The following is a 19,861-nucleotide window of genomic DNA, read 5'->3' on the forward strand; positions in this document are numbered from 1 at the left end:
ATCCATAATTGTGGAACCTGTGTAGGGAGGACTCACTTTCCATGAATCTAAACAGATTGGTCAGCTGTGTAAGAAATAAGTCACATGGTTCATTTTTTAGTGTGAGGTATGCTTAGAGTTCATTGGAGTTCCAGACGAGCAGGAAGCAATAGATGCTCTCTCCCCTAGCCGGCAGCTGGCACATGTTTGACGCAGGATGCCTGAGAGTTGTAAATTTACAGCCAGTCTGTTTCATGACTGAGTTCCTGATCAGAAAAAAGGGGCAATTCCCAGCCCCAAATTATCCATTGCATCTTTATCTTTATGTCTTAAACCAGTAAGATGGGGAACCTGGGGAAGGGTTAAGTCTGGTCTATGAGAAAGAGGATAGGATTTTCTTTAAACTGGGGGAACCTTAAAAACCACAGCTTTGTGTAAATCAGCATGCCAGACATTTTTGCCGTCTTTTCTATGCTGTACCTCTTGAATTTGTACTGTCTTATTTCCCACAACTATATTCGCTTCACACATAGATAAAAGAAAAAAAAAATCCTCTGCAGAATTAAGATTCTGAAACTAATTGATACCAAAAGTACTAAAGATGCATCGTCAAGGCAAAGATGGTTAACCTGGCCTTCTCATTGGTTTAACACTTTGGAAATGAAAACTGTTAAAAGGACAGGGACCTTAAGTCCAGGAGACACAAAGCCACCAGAAGATATTTATACCATAATCCTACAAAGTATTAATGTCTAGAATATATACCTCAAATCCCAGTCTGTTGTTACAAAATAGGAATGACCATCACGACAGTAATAATAGAAAGTAAGGTGCTTGGCACGGAGCCTGACAGACAGCTCATGCTTACTGTTTGCTGGTACTGGTTCTTATCCAGTTGGTACTCAGCCATGATTCACAGACCCCAACTCTCTGGTTTCTGTCTAGCTTCATATTACTGCCTTCTGAAGCTACAGAGCAATGCATATACAAATATCCTGCCACAGCCAGAATTCACAAACTCTATTTGACCAATGTCCCGGAATAGATCCAAGGTTTCAAAAGTGACAGAGAGGTGAGGACCACACAGCCTGTACCGCTGTAGCGGTGGAACCCACTGCCAAGGACTCCGGCGGCCGGGTGATGAAGCAAGATCACATTTCATGGCTTGAGGTGTGAACCTTGTGACTGTCACATTCCAGCCCTCCCGAGGCTGGGCCCTAAAGACACCCCATCCAGAGAACAGAGTGACTTTGGAGTCACAGTTTCCTTATTAGCTTTTCGTCCAGGTGCACTGGAGAACCGCCCTTCTACCGGTTTTCCTGGGGACTCCCATGCCCAAAGGCAGGCTTGTCACAGAGATGACTCTGCTCACGGCAGACCAAACCTGTGCTCTGGAAGTTTCATCTTTTTCTGGGTTATGACCTCAGCTCAGCGTTGGGAGAGGCTCTGGCTTCCCATGTGTGACCTTGAGACTTGCATGATGATGCGCCAGGCAGAAGGCAAGAAGTTGAACTCTGTGTTAGTGACCTGAGCTAGGTTCATAACTTGGACTTGAAGGAGAGATAAACAAGCCATCAAGAGCCAAATGGCTGATAAGAAAGGGAGAGAAATGAAAGATAATTCTATTTGGTGCTGTCAAACCCACTGATTCCTGTGTTCATGCAGACCTGGGATACACACATTTCTATCTCAAGTCTACAGATGCAAAAACTGAAGCCCAGAGAAAGAATATTGCTTGTCCAACTTATTCAGTTTATGAATGGCTCCCTGGGCTCTGAACCCTAGGTCTTGTGGACTCCAAAACCTATTACATGTTTGTTCATGTGGTTGGATGACTTTCAGTACATCATTTTCTTTATCTACAGATGCAGAGATGGGAAGGGATGAAGGTGGAGAAGAAAGATATCTGGATGGCTGAGCAGACTCTCTGGAAGCAAACCCAGATAGTCTCATCCTTATCTGATCATGGCCAACTGACTTCCTACCACGGGCTTTGAACCCTTGCTCCTTGGGTTGGGTGTGGTTTTGGTTTCTCAGAAGTCCTATTCCTTTGGGATAATGTCATCCTTAAAGTACCATCTTTTTCTGTCATTTGGAGAAGACTGCTTTTCTAGGAAATACACTATAAAACATGGGTGGATCCTCTGTCCAGAAGGACATCAGGTAGGGCATCGTTCACAGCAGGAGACAGCTTGCTTTCTGGCTTGTCAGCCAGGTGGAATTTCATCTCTGAACTTCTGGGAGCTTGTGCCTTGACAGACTGAATTCATTAATCATGAACAGAAACACACTTGTCTAAACATCTGCAAATGGTGTGTGTGAGTGTGTGTGTGTGTGTGTGTGTGCGCGGGCATGCACATGTTTAAAAGAGTGCAAGTAGTTTTTGTTCCCACTCAAGAACATTAATTGTAAAAGGAATGGGCTTTGTTATGACATTTATATAAATGCATGGATTTTTATAGATTTTTTTCATTCTCTTACTACTCTCTTATATTCTCTCATCTCCATAATTGTCTCCATTTTACCGTTGTTTCTTTTTTATCTCTCCAATTTCACAAATGAAAGAACACAATATTCGTCTTTGATTCTGGCCACAGCTGCTGCAGTTGCCGCTTCTGACTGCTCCTTCTTCTTTTTTTTTCTCTTTTCTCCTCCTCCTCCTTCTTCTTCTTCTTCTTCTTCTTCTTCTTCTTCTTCTTCTTCTTCTTCGTCTTCTTCTTCTTCTTCTTCTTCTTCTTCTTCTTCTTTTCTCCTCCTCCTCCTCCTCCTCCTCCACCTCCTCCTCCTCCTCCTCCTCCTCCTTCTCCTCCTTCTTTTTCCTCTTCTTCTTCCTCCTCCTCCTCTTCCTCTTCTTCTTGGCTTCTTTCACTTAGCACCATGATCTCCAGTTCCGTCCGTTCTCATGCAAACAACATAATTTCATTCTTCCTCACGGATGAGTAATGCTCCACCACCTATACCACCTGTTCTTTCTCCATTGATCCATCGGTGAACACCCAGGCTGATTTTACAGCTTAGCCATTATAAACAGCGTGTTGGTGTGCACAAACACACTCGTTTCTGCAACAGGCCTATCTGAGACCAAGAGAACACATTTTGTTGTCTGTGTCTCTATGGTCTATGTCAATTATTAAAAAGTTTTAACATCATGTAGTGATTATAGCAACCATTCACATTTCTTTGGATCTGTGCTGGGCACAGTAGTAATCTGATTTTGTTGTTGTTGTTACTGCACTCCCCTGTGTGTCATTTAACATGATTGGACTGTAAGTAGCTGAGATCCCATTTCTGTGGCTTAACGTGGGCTTTATTTTCCTCACAGAATATGAGGTTAACCATAAGCACTTCAGTGTGAGTTTGGGACCTCTCGCTGCCCTCGGCCTTCACAGAGGAATTTCTTTGTCACTTTTGCCACAGGCTGAACTAGGAGGACCAAGAAGGTAAGTTCAGATTGAACACATGCCTTCTAACAAGCTTTCTCAAGCCTCCAGCTGGTCCCTGGACCTGTGACTCATGTCCCCACCTCACAGCCTGACCACAGCCAGCTGGTAATCCAGGAGTGTTTGCATGAGTCCCTTTGGTCAGTAAGAAAGGGAGGGTGAGAGGATACAGGCTGTTTAACCAGCATCACCTGCCTCGAGTAGTTAATGCTTGTTTAAAATTTATAGACAAGGAAAGCGAAATTAGCAAATGCTTTGCCAAAGGTCAGCTAGGCAGGGAGCGCCAGGCTTGTCTGAGTCGAAAGTCACCACTCCTAAGGTTGTGTATAATCATTACTGATGCTCTGTAAGGTTTGGGCTGGAGAAAGCAGACTTTGGGCATTCTCTCAGATAGGTGGGAGGGGGGTGGGGATTGACCTTTTGACCTCTGCTTCTTTTGTGGGGCTAAGTCTAAGCTTTGCACTTGCTAGGCCCATGCTCCTTCTTTGAGCTTCACCCCCAGTACTTTCTCAGCTTCTTAAGAACAGCACCAGGATCAGCATCCGGAAGATACCAGAGGCTCAGTTTGATGCAGGGCAAGGAGGTATTTGCTAACAGTTAGGAACCTAGTGTTAGATGGGTGACTATCAAATGCCAACCAGGAGTGCTTGTGTACAGCTGGAGCGCCCCTCAGAGGAGATTCTTAAGAGCTCTAGGAGTTAGGGTCACTGTGAGTTTAAGATTCTTGGTGTATGGAACTATCGTATCTGTGATAGGACACTCTTGAGGAGAGGAAGGAAGGCTGGATACAGTCTAATAACTCTCTCCCTACTGGTCAGAGCTAGAGGACTATAATTTATGGTACAAACTGGGATTTTGTTTTTGTTTGTATGAATAAAATAGGGTTTTATTAACAATTCTGTGGGATAAAAGAAGAACACCGGTAACCAGAAGCTGTAGCTATGACTATCAGAGAAGAACATGAGTGAGAGAGAGAGAGAGAGAGAGAGAGAGAGAGAGAGAGAGAGAGAATGAATATGGAGAATGTCCAGAAATAGCAGAACCCCATGCTAGACCATTTCACTTCTTGAAGCTAGACCTTCAAAAAGGCTCTGATTATGATAGGTTTTGGTGACAGTTGTTGAAATCTTATGGGCAGGGAGAATGCTTGACTTCTAAGACAAGCGTCTGGCACATCCTGTGTGTTTGGGTCTCCTCTAAATGATTCACGTTTAAGAGTCATGAGCCCAGCCCAGCCCAGGCTGGAAACAGACCGATGTTTGGACACACTGAGCAGTTTTCTCAACCTTTTAAAAAGTGCTGTTCGGGTTTGCTCAGTGACCTTGGGAAAGTCACACCGTCTCTGTGTGGTTTGATTTTCTCCTCTGATAGAGAGAAAATTAGAAATGAATAGTTACATGGGAGGGGAAAGACGATTCAAGATCTTCCAAAGACTCCTCACAGATGCGAGTGATACTGTGTTTATGGCTGTTATTCACAGAGCTTGTCTTTTGTCCTACCTGTCTCTCATTAGGGCATAGGGCACGGCATAAACAGGTTTGACCCATGACCGGTGTTTGATGATGCTGGCACGAGAACTGAAGGGCGGGGATTTCTCTTGGGCTTGTAGTTCACTATTAACCTGCTGTTGCCTGAATCTCAATGCTGTTTAGTAAGGAAGCTAGAAACAAGGGGTGGTGTGGGTACCAGTTCCACTCTACTCTGTAAGGACTGACTGAGCCGGTGTGCCAAGTTCTGTTTCCCCACCATAGACTAAGATATAATATAATAAGCATTAGACCCCTTTGTGTCTATTAAAGGGCTCTGTGAGATCCAGGGCTCTGTGAGATGAAGGGTTTGGAGAGCTCCTCTGTCCCAATCCTGCATCTCTTGTGTGCATCCAACTGACAGGGGTAAATGTCAAACTGCTTTTCTATCCATTTCCAGAGGGAACGAGACCATCATCCTTAGACTGGTCCAGGGTTTGGACATGTTCACCTCTCTGTCTCACGCTGCACCATGCCCCTCTTAGAACCACCGAGACGGAGCCATTTGGACTTTCCTACGGCAGCACACACATCTTGTTGTTCCATTCCTGTGGACAGTGGGCTGGCAGAGGCGTTCTGTGAAGGGTCGGACCATACTTGTTCTTAGTTTTCTATAGCCTACATCTCACTGTTGCAGCCTCTCAGTGCTCTTGTTATCACGGGGAGAGTGGCATAAACAAAAATGTAAATGACTGTGTAGGGACGTGTCCAAATAAAACTGTATTTATAAAAACAGGCAAGGGCCCAGATTTGATGGTTAGTCTGTACTCCGCTGCAGTCTGATCTGGACCTTTGCTCCTGCTTCGGGCTTCGACAAATCGGCACTAAGCATCCCTTCTTCCCCTGCTCATCTGATCACTACTGGCTCAGTTATTACCAAAAGTTCCAACCCTTTTGTTGGGAGAAGAGCCTCGTATTATTTATTCAAATATTGAGAATATTCCTGTGCCCTGAGAACTAGTTACAGTCTGGACACACCGGGCCATTGTCATGAATAGTGTAAGGAATCCTCCCCAGTTATCTCTGATTGGTTAGTAAAAATCTGAACAGCCAATGACTGGGAGGAGGGGCTAGGAAGAAAGGACTCCTATTGGGGGGGGGGGGTGCCTGGGAGAAGGAGTTTTCTACCGGGCAGGTGAGGGTCCAGGAGAAGAGGGACACCAGGTGGAGGTGGTAGTCACCATGAGGACCAACATGAGAGTTAGTTTGCCATGAGGACAGACAGCTACAGCAGAGAGAGCCAAGTTGAGACGAAATGCGAGTTACTGGGGCAGGGGGTTTGGGAAGTAGCTAGATGGTGTAGAGGGTTAGGAATACCCGCTCAGTTGTTGTGCTTAAAGCTTGTTGAATTAATCAGCAGGTCTCCGACTCAATTATTTGGGACCTAGCTGGGTGGGTCGGAAAAAAAAAATCTGCCTTTTAAAATTCATCATATACTCTTCCCAGGTAGGGAACTAACTGGAAATAACAGTTATGCACGAGAAAAAAAAAAAAAAATGTACCTTGTTCTATACATGGGAAACAGAACCTGGCAAACGGAAACTCTTGGTTACTACTTACTGAATAGACCATCTGAGAAAGAAACGTATATGATGTTTTGGAAAGTGTTTTTTTTTAAGGTTATTTCAGTAGGCTGCTTCTTCTATATAGCACACAACTGTAATTCCCACTTGTTTCCAGTTCTCCCTATTAACTTTATATTGTACACGACACCCCCACAGGTTTTAGAGACTTCAGTTTATGCTGTCTTCCTTAACCCAATGGTTGACAGATCCATTCTGCTAACAGTAGTTAGGGTGTGTCTACTACAGGGCAGAGACAGCGACTTTTAATTTTTGTGCAATGCTTAGAGAGTCTGTCTCCTGCAATATATGTTTTTTTTTTTTTTTTTTTTTTTTAAATAAGGAAAGATAGAGCTGGACAAAGATAGGCCCATTGCCAAAGGCATATTTGTCTCCTTGCTCTCAGTGTCCCATGGTGAAGAATCCTCTTTCCAGACAGATGCCAGAGCTGCTGTTCCGCTGGGGTGTGGTCAGCAGCTCTCTCCAGCCTCAGTGGCCTCCTCTGGAATAGTCTAGGGAATCCCACTGGTCATTTGCTTTTTTCTTTTTTTATATGCCAGGGTCACCTGATTTCTGGTGTCTTTTGGTGGCTGGACCAAAAAATAGTTACACCCATTTCCCAACTTCCACCTGGGCAGGTCATATGACTTTGTGGGTCACGAATTGACGTCCTGTAGAGTACCTCTTTTTTTCTTTTTTTTCTTTTTTCTTTTTCTTTTTTTTTTTTTTTTGCATTTTTATGTTTAAAAAAATGTCTGTGTTTTTTTTTTTTTTTTTTTTTTTTGGTCCCCTTCCCCTCTCCATTCCTCATTGAGAGATTTGTGCTCTCCCAGATATTGGGATATTGAAATAGCTTTCTTGCAGCGTCTAAACTCTTTCTTTTAAGTACTTATTTTTGTATTTTAAGTATTTCTTTCTTTCTGCCTCTCTGTCTTTGTACCATGTCTTTCTCTCTCAGTCTCTCTATTCCTTTTTTTGTTGTTGTTGTTGGTGGTGGTTTTGTTTGTTTGTTTGTTTGTTTTTTTCTGAGACAGGGTTTCTCTGTATAGCCCTGGCTGTCCTGGAACTCACTCTGTAGACCAGGCTGGCCTCTGCCTCCCAAGTGCTGGGATTAAAGGCGTGCGCCACCACCGCCCTGCAGTCTCTCTGTTCCTTATCTCTCTCTCCATCTTTTCATGTCTCTCTGTCTCTGTCTTTTTTCCCCTCTGTGTCTGCCCCACCACTTGTCTGTGTCTGTCTTCCTCCCCTACTCCGTGTGTGTGTGTGTGTGTGTGTGTGTGTGTTTCCACAAGAACCAAAAGAAAATATTAGATCCTCTGTGGAGTTGGTCCTGTGAAAAAGTATCAAGCACTTGTTAAGGGATGAACCACTTCTCATTCAACCCCCCCTTTTTTTTTTCTTAAAAAACCAGTCTCTGGTCTTTTGACAATAACTTTGAGGTAAATGTAAATATGAAGTTCCCAATAGCTCTTATCATTATATTATTATATAATATTATAGAAATTATTTCTTGCATTCATGGAACCAAAGAATATTATAAGTAGGGCTTAAGCCAGTAGTTCTCAACTTTGGGGTTGCAACCGTGGGGTCATCTAAGACCACCGGAAAACAAAGATATATATTACAATTCATAACAGTAGCAAAACCACAATTATGAAGTAGCAGTAAAAATAATTTTATAGCTGGGGGTAATTACAACATGAGGAACTGTATTAAAGGGTCACAGCATCAGGAAGGTTGGAAACCACTGTCTTGAGGTTTAGAACCCTTCTAAAGCAAGCAGAGGTAACTGATTTTCAATATGGGAGCAAAATGACCTCACTCCCTTTCAACCTGGTAAGACATAGCTTTCCAGTGGTAACCGGGAAGGTAATGTGTTTATGTCAGCAGCGGAGAGAAGAAAAATGGCTACATCTGGCTACAAAACAAACACCAAACCTGCACAGAGCTTCTCACCTTACCTGAGCAAGTAGCAAAGACTGGGAAGTAGCAAAGCAGCCTGGGAGCTGACCACAGTGTGTTGAGTAAACACCAGGGAACTAAGAACATTCTGGGGCTGCTCCCTTCCCCCACCCCCTAAGGTCTGGAAGTGATTCTGAGGCCATCAGAGAGAGAGCACAGGACTCTCTGACTTTCCCATGGTCACCTACTCCACCCTCCATGGCTAGCAGGGAACTAAAAATTTCTCCTTACCCACGTCCTCCTCACAAAAGTGTCAGTCCCTTGCTTGAGCCCAAACTGCAGGAATGGCCACTAAAGGAACCAACTGGAGGGGAGATGACTACTATGGAGAAGGCAGGGTCCCAAGATGACTTTTTTTGTAAAAGAAGGGTAAGAGGTGCTAAGGGCAGGGACCACGGGTGGATAAAACTGAGAAGACAGAGGGTCAGCATGTCCTAACAGTCAGCCAATGTTGCAACCAGCTCCGCTCTACCTGGCTTGAGACAAAAGACTTAACAATGCCTGAATAGTTACTATGTTGTGCCTTGCTCCATCTGCCTGGCTTGGCCTTTCAAGGGCTGGGATTAAAGGCTTACGACACCACTGCCTGGCTTTAAACTGACCTTCCGGTCTTCTGGTCGGGGGGGGGGGGGGGGGGGGGGGGGGGGGAGAAGAGAGAGAGAGAGAGAGAGAGAGAGAGAGAGAGAGAGAGGATAAGGGGAAGAGACGCAAAGAATGGAGACAAGACAGAGGTTCTGATCAAGCCTCTTTTATTGAAGGGAAATCTAGGGTATTTATACACTTTTGCCATGTACCTTGTAGGCACGTGGATATGACATAAGCCTTGGAGGCGTGGCTAGCATGTGATAGCTGCTTTCTAGCTGCTTTCTGCTAAAAGTTGGCTCCCAACAAGGCAACCCACTGTAACAAGCACTCATGCATTTTGGTGGTAAGAGACTTCTGTCATGTTCCTAGTCAGTGAGATCTTGCTTTGGATTTATATACAATGTATATGTGTGTTGTGTGTGTGTTGTATTGTGTGTGTGTGTTGTGTGTATGTTGTGTTGTGTGTGGTGAGTACTGTGTGTTGTGTATGTAGTGAGTGCTGTGTGTATTGTGTTGTGTATGTATTGTTGTATGTGGTGAGTGCTGTGTGTGTTGTGTGTCTGTTGTATGTGTAGTGTATGTGTGTGGTGAGTACTGTGTGTGTTTTGTGTGTAGTGAGTGCTGTATGTATTGTGTTATGTGTGTTGTATGTGTAGTGTGTGTGTATGTGTATGCACACATGCATGCTTAGGTAGACAAGACATTGAAAAGTGAGCTTCATAAATAAATGTGCCGTTTGTATGCCTGAACTATTAAGGTTTAAAATAAAATACTGTCGGATTGTCTTCAGTCCTGTGTTTGGAAAGAACACTTTACTTTAGCAGTTTGTATCAAAAGTCAAGTGTTGTTCGTCATCAGTGTATAACTGAACCCGATCCCTATGTCCTTTGACTCAGCAATTTCACTTTAAGGAATTGATCTCCCAATCCTAGTCGTACAAAAAGAATGTTAAAACAAAACAAAACAAAACAAAACAAAACAAAACAAAAAAAAAACCTTGAAAGCAACAATGTCGGTCAGAAGGGGGCTAAGTAGATGATGAGACACATCTTAGGGTACCCAGTGAAGATTTGAGACACAGTGAGGATGTGTCACAGCGTTTCATAGTGAATTAAGCATTACTGAGGAATCCAAGAATACCTGGAAGGGGTGGGCCTAGGTAGACACAGAGGATTGCACTGTATCCATAGACTGCTTCTAAGAAGTCATCCCCAAAATGTAACACTGGATGTAACACTGGATCGTCTTGTGACGAGAAGACTGGCTTCTAGACACCTCCCGAAGGTTGCCTTTCACTCCCTACTGTTTTGCTCTGTTTGAGAATCCTGACTGGCCAGGTGTGTAAATCACTTTCAAAAACAATTTCAATGAAAACATCACTCTTCCCAATTAATTGGGGGTTTCCCTCCTGGTGGCACCAGTATTCTATGGAATAGATGACAATATCCTAAATTTTCCCCGACAGTCTGGACACTTGGATTGCTGCATTGGAAACCTGGCCCCTCCCCCAGCAAGCCACACCAAAGGCCTTTTCATACCGAGGGTCGACCTGCCTCCAAATCATTAATTATTGGCCTCTCGCCTCCTGTTTATTCCAGTTCCTTAGCTCTCAAGTGTCACCAGTACCTTCTCCTTGCCCATGGATGATGAGGAATGTTTGGAAGGATAAACACTCTCTGATTGTTTTTACAGTAAATAACACTCTGCTCCCTCTCAGCGGCCTTTAGAGAACAGTCATGTGACAATGACCTAGCAATGTTTGTTTGATATCAAGCTTGTGGGTGGGACAGTGTCAAGGAGAGGCCAAAACATTTCTCTTTTGTGAGACTTGCCACTCATTCAGCACTGGGTGTCTGGAGAATGGGATGTGGAAGATGTCTGCATCTAACAGTTTGTTATCCTGGGCTTTCTCTTATAACCCTTGGCTCATTGCAACTGAATCCTCCATTTGCCAAGGTTTCTGTCTTCTCTTTGTTCAGACTGGAAACTCCTTAGGCCAGAGGTAGTGTCATATGTCTTTCATCTTAGCACTCTGGAGACAGAGACAGGAGATCTCTCCAAATTCCAGATCTTCCTGGTCTTGAGTTCCAGCCTAGCTAGAAATACATAATAATATTCTTTCACAAACAAGCAAACGCCACCAAAACACCAAAGGCTGTATAAGTGTGAGACTGGTGTCATCCATCTATACATGCATCTATGCATGCATCCATGCATGCATCAATTCATTCATTCATCCATCATCAATTCATTCATCCGCTTATGGAACAAAATGCATGCATGCGCAGTGCTTTACTATGTTCTAGTGATACAAACATGAATAAGATACACTCCTTGCTTTCAAGATGTTCATGGCCTTCTAGAACTTTCTCAGTGTGTTGATCTTTACAATAATATGTGTTTTCTTAAGTGCTGAACACAGAAGCGATTCAGGAGAGTTCTGAGGAAGGGAGGGCAGCTCCAGAAAGTTCCAGGCTGTGAACCCCGGCAGGTTGCAATGATGGTGTGGCTGTGTATTCTAGCTTTTGCTGAAGGGTGTTTAGAAAATCCACTGGTTTCTCAAGGCCTTTTAGTGGTAGCTTTTAGGAAGGGAATTTCTTTCTTTCTTAGAACAGACATTTCTGGACCTGGAACTTCTCCTAAGGGTGACCCTGAAGACAATACTTGTTCTGGTCTAACAATGGTCTGGGCTACCTTCTCTTTATGAAACAGGCTCAGTTTTTACATGGACAAACGAGTGCGCATCAAGAAGGGATGTAAGCAGAAGGCAAGAGGCTGGGAGAGGTAATATTTCCTGGGTGCTGCTGAGGGCCTGGAACTTCGAACAGGTTAGTGGGTGATTCACACCTCTGTCCTTGTGTGGTTTTGTAATTTTAAATTAAGTGATTTCTAGAACACTGTGTCCTAAGCTAGTTCCCTAAAGAAGCACAACCCAGTCATTTCCCCCCCAGAGGCAAAAAATACTAAACACACATAAAATCAAACAGTCACAGAAAAATAGAATAATCATCATGGAAAAGATTTTAGGGACCCAGAGTTTCCTAGGAATGCTATGGTAGATCTGTATGTACAGGTGGTATGTGTGAGAGCATGTAAGATGAATTTCAATTATCATGCAAATGTTTTAATTTTTCATTTGTGAATTAGAGGAATCTAAGCCTAATCTTTGAGTGTGCACCGTAAGGATCCCAAGTGAGCTGATTTAAAGACAACCTAAAGGAATGTGTCACGAAGATGTGCCATCTTCAAGGATATGAACAGGTACATGACATGGACTCTATTATTTGAATGGTCTGAGTCCGAGGGACTGAGAAATGAAGTTTATTTTCTGGTAGACAGAGACGTTAAGTGAGTTAGTTACCCACGCTCAGAAGAGATCAGAGACCAGAACATGGCCACCCGACCTTGTCCCAACATCCTCCTTCAACTTCCCACTCTGCAGACGAGGAAACAGCAGCTTGGCTATGGAGCCCTCTGTTTGAATAGAGACTCCAGTGAGAATCTGGCTGCAAAGTAGAAAAGCATGTATCTTGCCGGCAGGTCCAGGCAAGAGGAAAGAGGTCCGGGTCCTGCAGGGTCTCTCTCGCCGGGTCTCTCCAGGGCTGAGCAGGACGTTGAGTGTCCAAAGCCCAAAAGAAACACACCGGGCCGGAAGTCGGGGCCAGAAGCAGGAACTCAACTTTAATGTGTCAGCCCCTCGCTCATATAAACTCAGAGCATAGGGAGGAGGAGTTTTGGTAGGGTGAGATGGCATAGGGGGCGTGGAAGGGTGACGGAGGGTATAGGGTGACGGACAGGGTCAATGGCAAAGCTCTACATTAGTAACGGTGGGGCAGAGGCAGGGCCAAATGGGTCTTGCTGAGTCACCCCAATACAGAAGTGACTGAGATAGGTCTCAAAACTCGAGCCAGGCTTAGGCTCTCCCACAAGGCCGCAGAAATGCTAGGGTTTGTCCATAAGACTCAAACCAGGGCCAAAATGGGGCCCAACAAGCATAGACTTGGATTGATGTAAAACCAAAGTCAGTACTTACAGAGTGCTTACTATGCATGCACCTCAGTCTTACAGAGATCTCACATCTATGCATGCATGGTAATCCTCAAACATCCTGGTAGATGCAATTAGACGTTTCCCTTGTCTTTCTTTTCATGGGAGACAAATGAACAAGTGAAGATGGCTACACTCAGTCCAGGGAGTGGCACTATTAGAAGGTGTGGCCCTGTTGGAGTAGGTATGGGTATGGGCAATAAGACCCTCATCCTAGCTTCCTGGAAGCCAGTCTTCTGCTAGCAGCCTTCAGATGAAGATGTAGAACTCTCGGCTCTGCCTGCATCATGCCCGCCTGGATGCTGTCATGCTCCCACCTTGATGATAATGGACTGAACCTCTGATCCTGTAAGCCAGGCCCAATTAAATGTCCTTATATGAGTTACCTTGGTCATGGTAGCTGTTCACAGCAGTAAAACCCTAAGACAAAGATCAAGTGCTTTTTAACCTTTAACTTGCTGAGCTGAGATTCGAACCTACCTAGTCCAGCTCTAGCATGTGTCCCCTTGAACCAGTACACACTCAAGTCACCAATACATGAGGAGGTGATGGAAGCATCTCAATCTCTGATGGGACTGGAAGAATTCTGCTTAGTGTAGGACCTCCTCTCCATTCTTCACCTCAAACTCACCAATCAGTCCTGGTTCATTCTGTAAAAGACACAGTTTTTTTTTTTTTTTTTTTTTTTTCCTGGACATCCACTTTTTTTTTTCTTCAGCAAGCTTCCACTCCATAGTCCAGGCTGTCCTAGAAATCATGATTCTCCTGCCTCAAATCCTTTGAGTGCTGGGATTGCAGAAACCCCCAAGAAAGATCTACAATTATCCATTCATATGTAATGATGAAAAGAAAGACTCCCACCTCCAAGACTGAGATGGTCAGCATCAAAGTTGGTGACTGGGGTGACATAGTGTGAGTCACATGGGTTCAAGGCACACCTGATGGACAGGGGTACGATACTACAGTGAGTCACCAGTGCCGAGGAAGTCCTGCCTGCCTGCTGCCTGGTGTTTGGCACAATACCTGGTACTGAGCAAGTGTTCAGGGCTGAGAACGATTGGAACCCTGCATGAAAACAGCTAGGTCTCAAAGTGGACAGCAATGTGGCCATTCGGGGTGAAAGGGCAGGCGACACAAGTTTGACCTACTTTATTATCTTGCTCCAGGTAAACTAGGAGGAGAGCAGAGGGCCAAGTTTCCAGTCCACAGGGAAGAGCATGATGCCCAGACCATGCAACAGCGTGCTGTCTTAGCTAGGGTTCCTGGCTTAGAGGGAATCCCTTCAACTTTGTCCTCCATCAGAGCAGGCTTCTGGCTTCTGCCATTGGAGCAGGCTTCTGGCTTCTGCCTCCCTAAATGAAGGGATCTTGGTCTCCCTCCATGTAGAGTGTTTGGTGGGGTAGTGGGGGAAGGCCATCTGGGTCCTGTCACTAGCCTCCTCCCTATTGTGCTCAAAGAGGTTCGGCCTTATGGGTGCTTTTTCTTTATCTCCCCAGCAGGTGCTGACAGCTGAGCCATTCCACACACCTTTGGGGCAAAGAACTGCCGGAAGCCCAGGGCCAAGTTCAAAGATGGAACATTCTTTCCAAGGCCAGAAGCACCCTGGAGGGCTGGCTCCTAGTTACATAAGCCACAGGTTAGCAGGTCCCCCGCTGATGTACTCAGTCAGCCTGAGCCTCCCGGACTTACGCAACTAGTACGCAGGAGCACTTGTTCAGTGTGGCAACAGATGCTACGTTGCTATCAAATATGTGGTGTGCCCGCCCATACTCACTTAGACGACACTAAAGCTCTTCATCACCAGGTGGTTAAGGCTGTCTGATTGGGCTGGCAGGAGGGAAAGGTATGACTTACTGTAGCTCTTGGCCCAGGCCACTGAACACTCAGTACCCTGTACCCCGTTAGCCTTGGGCAGTAAACCCTCTGATAAAATGTTCTTTTTTGGTGTTTGTTTTTCCTGGCAGTCTCATTTTGGGATATAAATGGTTCATTATTTCCATCCCATAGATCCATTCTTGCTTTCTGGAAAAAAAAAATGGAAAGATTGGTTTAAAAAAAAAAAAATCAACACTGGGGCGACCCCTCCTCTTCCCAAATGTTCTGACCTTGAACGGTGGCCGAGTTTCCACACTGCTCCGGCCATCTACAGCTGAGCCAGTGTGGGAGAGGTTGATTTAGGGAAGGCAGCCGTGAACAGGGGATATAAATATATTACACTAAAGCGCTTGGTGCTATTAAATGCCAGGAAGTGGCACAGACCTTTCCCCGCTGGAGCCCCTGCAACCTTTTCAGAGGATACTGGGCAAGCATCAGTGGTTTGGTAGTTGGAACAGGGTCCCTTCCCCCCCCCCCCCCAGGTCATTTTCCCTGCAGGGCATCTTGGAGGCAAATTTTATTAAGGATCAAGTAGCTGGCCCAGAGCAGTATAAATAGCGAGAGAGCATATGACAACCCCAGCAATGAATGTGGCTGGGGCTCAGGCAAACGGCTCCCTCTGTGTTTACTGCTGCTCTGCAACTTGCATGGAGCTGTCTTCCCAGAAGGTGATCAAGAAAGGGGTGTGTGATGGTAAACACAGACTTGCTAAGAATTAGTATTCAAAAAATTCTCAAAGGGACGTCTCCTTACTTTTGGAACTTGGTGGGCCACACAGTTAATTCAGGAAAGGAACCTAAGGCTGGAGGAGATTAAGTTTGGAAACAGACTGTCCCTGATTGAGCTTCCCCAAGTCATTCAGGTACTACTAAGAGTAAAACCTTGAAGCACATCCAAATACCGTGTAGGAACTAACATGTCAGAAGCAGCCAAGAAGGACCTCAGACTTGACTCTCACAAGGCCAATTTGGAGCCAGTCTAATGTGCCCCATTAGTTTGTTCTACTGTCATCTCCCTTTGCTTTGGGTAGACCCTGCGTGTAAACCAAGCTTTAGAGAAATAGATCAAGACATGGAAAATTGAGCGATGAGAACTCTGGGTCACTACAGAACAGTTTCTTAAACTAGTCCTGTCCCCACTGTCCAGAGCTGTTGACACCTCTGAAGATAAGCATGCGTCCTCCACTGGAGGAGACTCTGAGGATTAAAATGGAACAGAACATTCCTACTCATAACCAACACATATCCAAGGGACCCCTGGCTTCCGGGACAACACATCTGCTTCGTTCTGACCTAACTTCTAAATGTACTTGGAGAGATGACAGTATTGTCAGCTTCCTACCCTGCTGAAAAGGACAGTAGCCACCTGAATATATCACACTCTGTCTACTTATTAAAAACCAGTTTCTATACTTGGCATCCAGAACTGAGATAGAGAAAGCTACTGACTTTTCAGAATCCCCCACCCCTGCCCAGAGGGTGTGAGGACATGGAGGAGGCTCTGTTGCCCTCTTCCAGACTTCCCTGTCATTCTGGCAAAGGCTATTGGCTCTTTATTCAATATTTACTCTATATTTTTTCCTTTATAAAAACAGTTCTAGCATGGCAAAATTCCTGGCTAAGAGATGACTCTCATAGGAAGAAATGTCATAGGACAGGGTGCTTATATAAATTTGATTTTGGCAAAAAAAAAAAAAAAAAAAAAAAAAAAAAAAAAAGTTAACTACAAGTGTGTGTATGTGTGCTTGTTATAGTATTTTTATACTTTTAATGGTTTATTTGTTTTTATTTTTTGTGTAGGAGTGTTTTGCCTGCATGCATGTATGTGCATATCTGATACTCATGGAGGTTAGAAGAGGGTGTTAGGTCTCCTAGAACTGGAGTTACACACTGTTGTGAATTGCCATGTGTGCCCTGGGAGCTGAACTCAGGTCTTCTGCAAAAGCATCTGAATTATTAATTATTTATCATTATTTATTATTATTATTATTATTATTATTATTATTAATTATTTCTCTTAACCACTGAGCCGTCTCTCCAACCCCCAATATTTTTCTCATTTTTGTTTGCCAAATATGGCAACTCTATGCGCAGGACTTTTGGAATGAAGATGCATGTTCTCTTTGTCCCTTTTCTCCTTTCTCTCCTGGAAAGTAGATGAGATAGCTGGAACTTCAGCAGCTACCTGGAGATGTGAGGGAATAGAAGTAAAAGACTGAGGACTTGGGTCTCCAGTGACTGGATACCTTCAGAGCTTCTTGGTTGTAAAAATAAGCCATTGGTTCACATTAGCTGCCATGCTGTCTCTGTACCTAACAAATGTTAGATATCACAGATATTCATATGACATAGCCTTAACATATCATAGAGTAGGGTCACTTCTTATGTAATTATCTCTTTTATCTTTCACTCTCTATATATACCATATATATTATATTATAAAAATAATATACATATATATTATTTATTATCTATTATTATGTATTAAATATCACACACACACACACACACACACACACACACACACACACACACATATTATTTTTTTTTCTTATGTCTCCCAGACTGTCCTTGAACCCTCTGTATATCCAAAGCTGGCCTCGAACTCCTGATCCTCCTGCCTCTGCCTCCTAAGCACTGAGATTACAGTTGTGTATCACCACAGCCAGTTTAGTTACTATACTTTTATGGTCCCTGAGGGAGGTGGAGAGTATTTCTTCCATCCTTTGGAAAGTCAGCCATCAACATGAGCCCCACACAATGCTGGTGCCCGTCTTTTACATGCCGCCTTTGGCATTCTGAGCACTTGTTTCACGTCATAACATTTCTAAAGCAAAATGATTTTTTTTAACCTTCACACAAGTATTCTGCCCAGACCTCAACTCATCTGTACTGATGAGCCAAAACCTCAGAGTCATATTTCAAAAGTTATTGATAGATTCCCTTCTATGCCGCAAAGGTTAGCTAAAGATAGTCATGTGTTCAGACAAGGTTAATTCATAAGGCACATCAATAACTTAGAAAATAGGTGCCAGCCATTGTGGCATATTTCTATATTGCCAGCACTCAGGAGGTGGAGGCAGGAGGACTTCAGGTTTAAGGACAGGCTAGGGCTATACAGTGAGTTTAAGGCTAGTTGCAGCTATGTGGTGAGAATGCAAAGCAAACAATAACAAAGCAATATTAAATAACAAAATCAGGATACCAATGATATTAAATAGACTTCCTTCAACAGGTCATGACCGTGAAGACTCACTGCTGGACATTCTAGTAAAGTGAAGGGGTCAAGATGTCCCTTTGTGGTCTTCATGATTATTTTATATAGTTTTGAGGTCTTTATGGCTACTTTTTTACTCTTGCATTTGCATAAGATGTTTAGCCTCTAAGTGGAAGGCAAATGACAGCCGTATATTTTGATATTTTTGACCTGTTTAACTATAGCAGTTTTTTTTTAATGCACTTTGGCTATAAAAACCATGGATAACTTGATCTATAAGATTTAAATGTGCCATCAATTTAGTATTCCTAGACATAAGCTTGATGAATGATCTTCTATAATTATAATGTGCCATATTTTTTCGTGTCTTAATTGCCCATTGCCTGAATCTCAATGATCAAATTGTTATTGTTGCACATGTGAATACTGTGTATAAACTTCCTGAATTTATGTAAAATTGTATAATATAGAATAAAAAACCCACTGTGTTCTTTCTGTAAGAAGTAATGAACTTACTGTAACATGGTCCAGCCACAGGTCTGACAGTTTATGCTTCTCTGAATGAGATCACATATCCATAGCCTCTGTACATAATTTTGCATGAATATTTTCTCCTTTAGTTTTTGGGTTCATTATTTATATTGTGTTTACTACTTGTGATCATGTAGTTGTGCCTTATTTTGTGAAAGAATTTAGCTCATTAAATACTGCAATTTCTAATCTCAGTGATTAGAAAGTTACTGATTATAAATAAATATAACAAATAAATCATAAGACAGCATTTAAATATGTATAAAGAGCAATGGAAGGATCCTTATTGAATTGCCACTTTTGTTTTTAATATGTTAAAGAAGATATTAAAGACCATTTCTTTGTAGTAGAAAAAAAAAAAGATGTCCCTTTGTGTCTAAGCCTGAGCTTTCCGGTTATGAAGGGCAACAGCAATTAGCTGAGCTGAGGACCATACAAAGAGCTGGCTCCTTTTTTTCAGTGCAATCTTTTGAAGGCTATGGGATAGTAAATAACTAACCACTCTTTCTCAGATGAGCTGCATTTACTTTTCTCCAAAAGACTCTCATGCTCGCCCTCTATGGAGACGAAGCAGCCGTGAAAAGAGAGCAATATTTCCTGACAGGACTCCCTCTTCAAACACTCACGGAACAAGATCAGGCCTGGTCCAGCTGGCACAGACTGCCCTGGGAAGATGGCTAGACTTTGTGATGTGGTGAGGGCTGGGAGTTAGAATTTAACAGGACAGAAAGTGAGAGGCCTCTCACACCATTTTCTAAGTTTCTATGCAGGCCCCCAAGCTCTGCCTCTCAACAAAGAAAGGTGAGATTAGGGATACTGGGAGCCGGGGAGCCAAACCTGTGGGCACAGGTGATGTTACAAATAACAGCAATGAATAACCCAGGAGAATAAGCCACACACGAACAGAGAAGGCTCAGGATCAGTCCGGAGCATCTGCCCTTGGAGTCGGGTGAGAGGTTATGACGTTGTGACTGGCAGCCCTAGGGAGATGACGGACGAGCTGTCTGTAGGCATGCAAACCACAGACATTAATAAAAGTACAGAATTCAGTCGGGCAGGTAAAATCCACATCATATGTTAATTGGTATTTTTTTTTATCATGTTAAAGATGGAGAGGGATCATTTCTAACAGTCACTC

General features: G+C 43.6%; 1 long non-coding RNA gene across 2 annotated transcripts; it reads left to right on the forward strand.

The window, feature by feature from the left end:
• Window positions 1–1,850: 1,850 nt before the first annotated feature.
• On the forward strand, window positions 1,851–19,068 carry LOC143436113 (uncharacterized). Of its 2 annotated transcripts, XR_013106320.1 has the most exons (6): window positions 1,851–2,142; window positions 3,302–3,419; window positions 11,767–11,882; window positions 12,202–12,315; window positions 14,598–14,737; window positions 16,123–19,068. It is a non-coding gene; the product is annotated as an uncharacterized LOC143436113 (long non-coding RNA). The 2 variants fall into 2 exon arrangements; XR_013106319.1 differs by lacking the exon at window positions 16,123–19,068 and having other exon boundaries at window positions 14,598–15,436.
• Window positions 19,069–19,861: the final 793 nt, after the last annotated feature.

This window comes from Arvicanthis niloticus, chromosome 22 (assembly GCF_011762505.2).
Source record: "Arvicanthis niloticus isolate mArvNil1 chromosome 22, mArvNil1.pat.X, whole genome shotgun sequence".
Taxonomy (NCBI): domain Eukaryota; kingdom Metazoa; phylum Chordata; class Mammalia; order Rodentia; family Muridae; genus Arvicanthis; species Arvicanthis niloticus.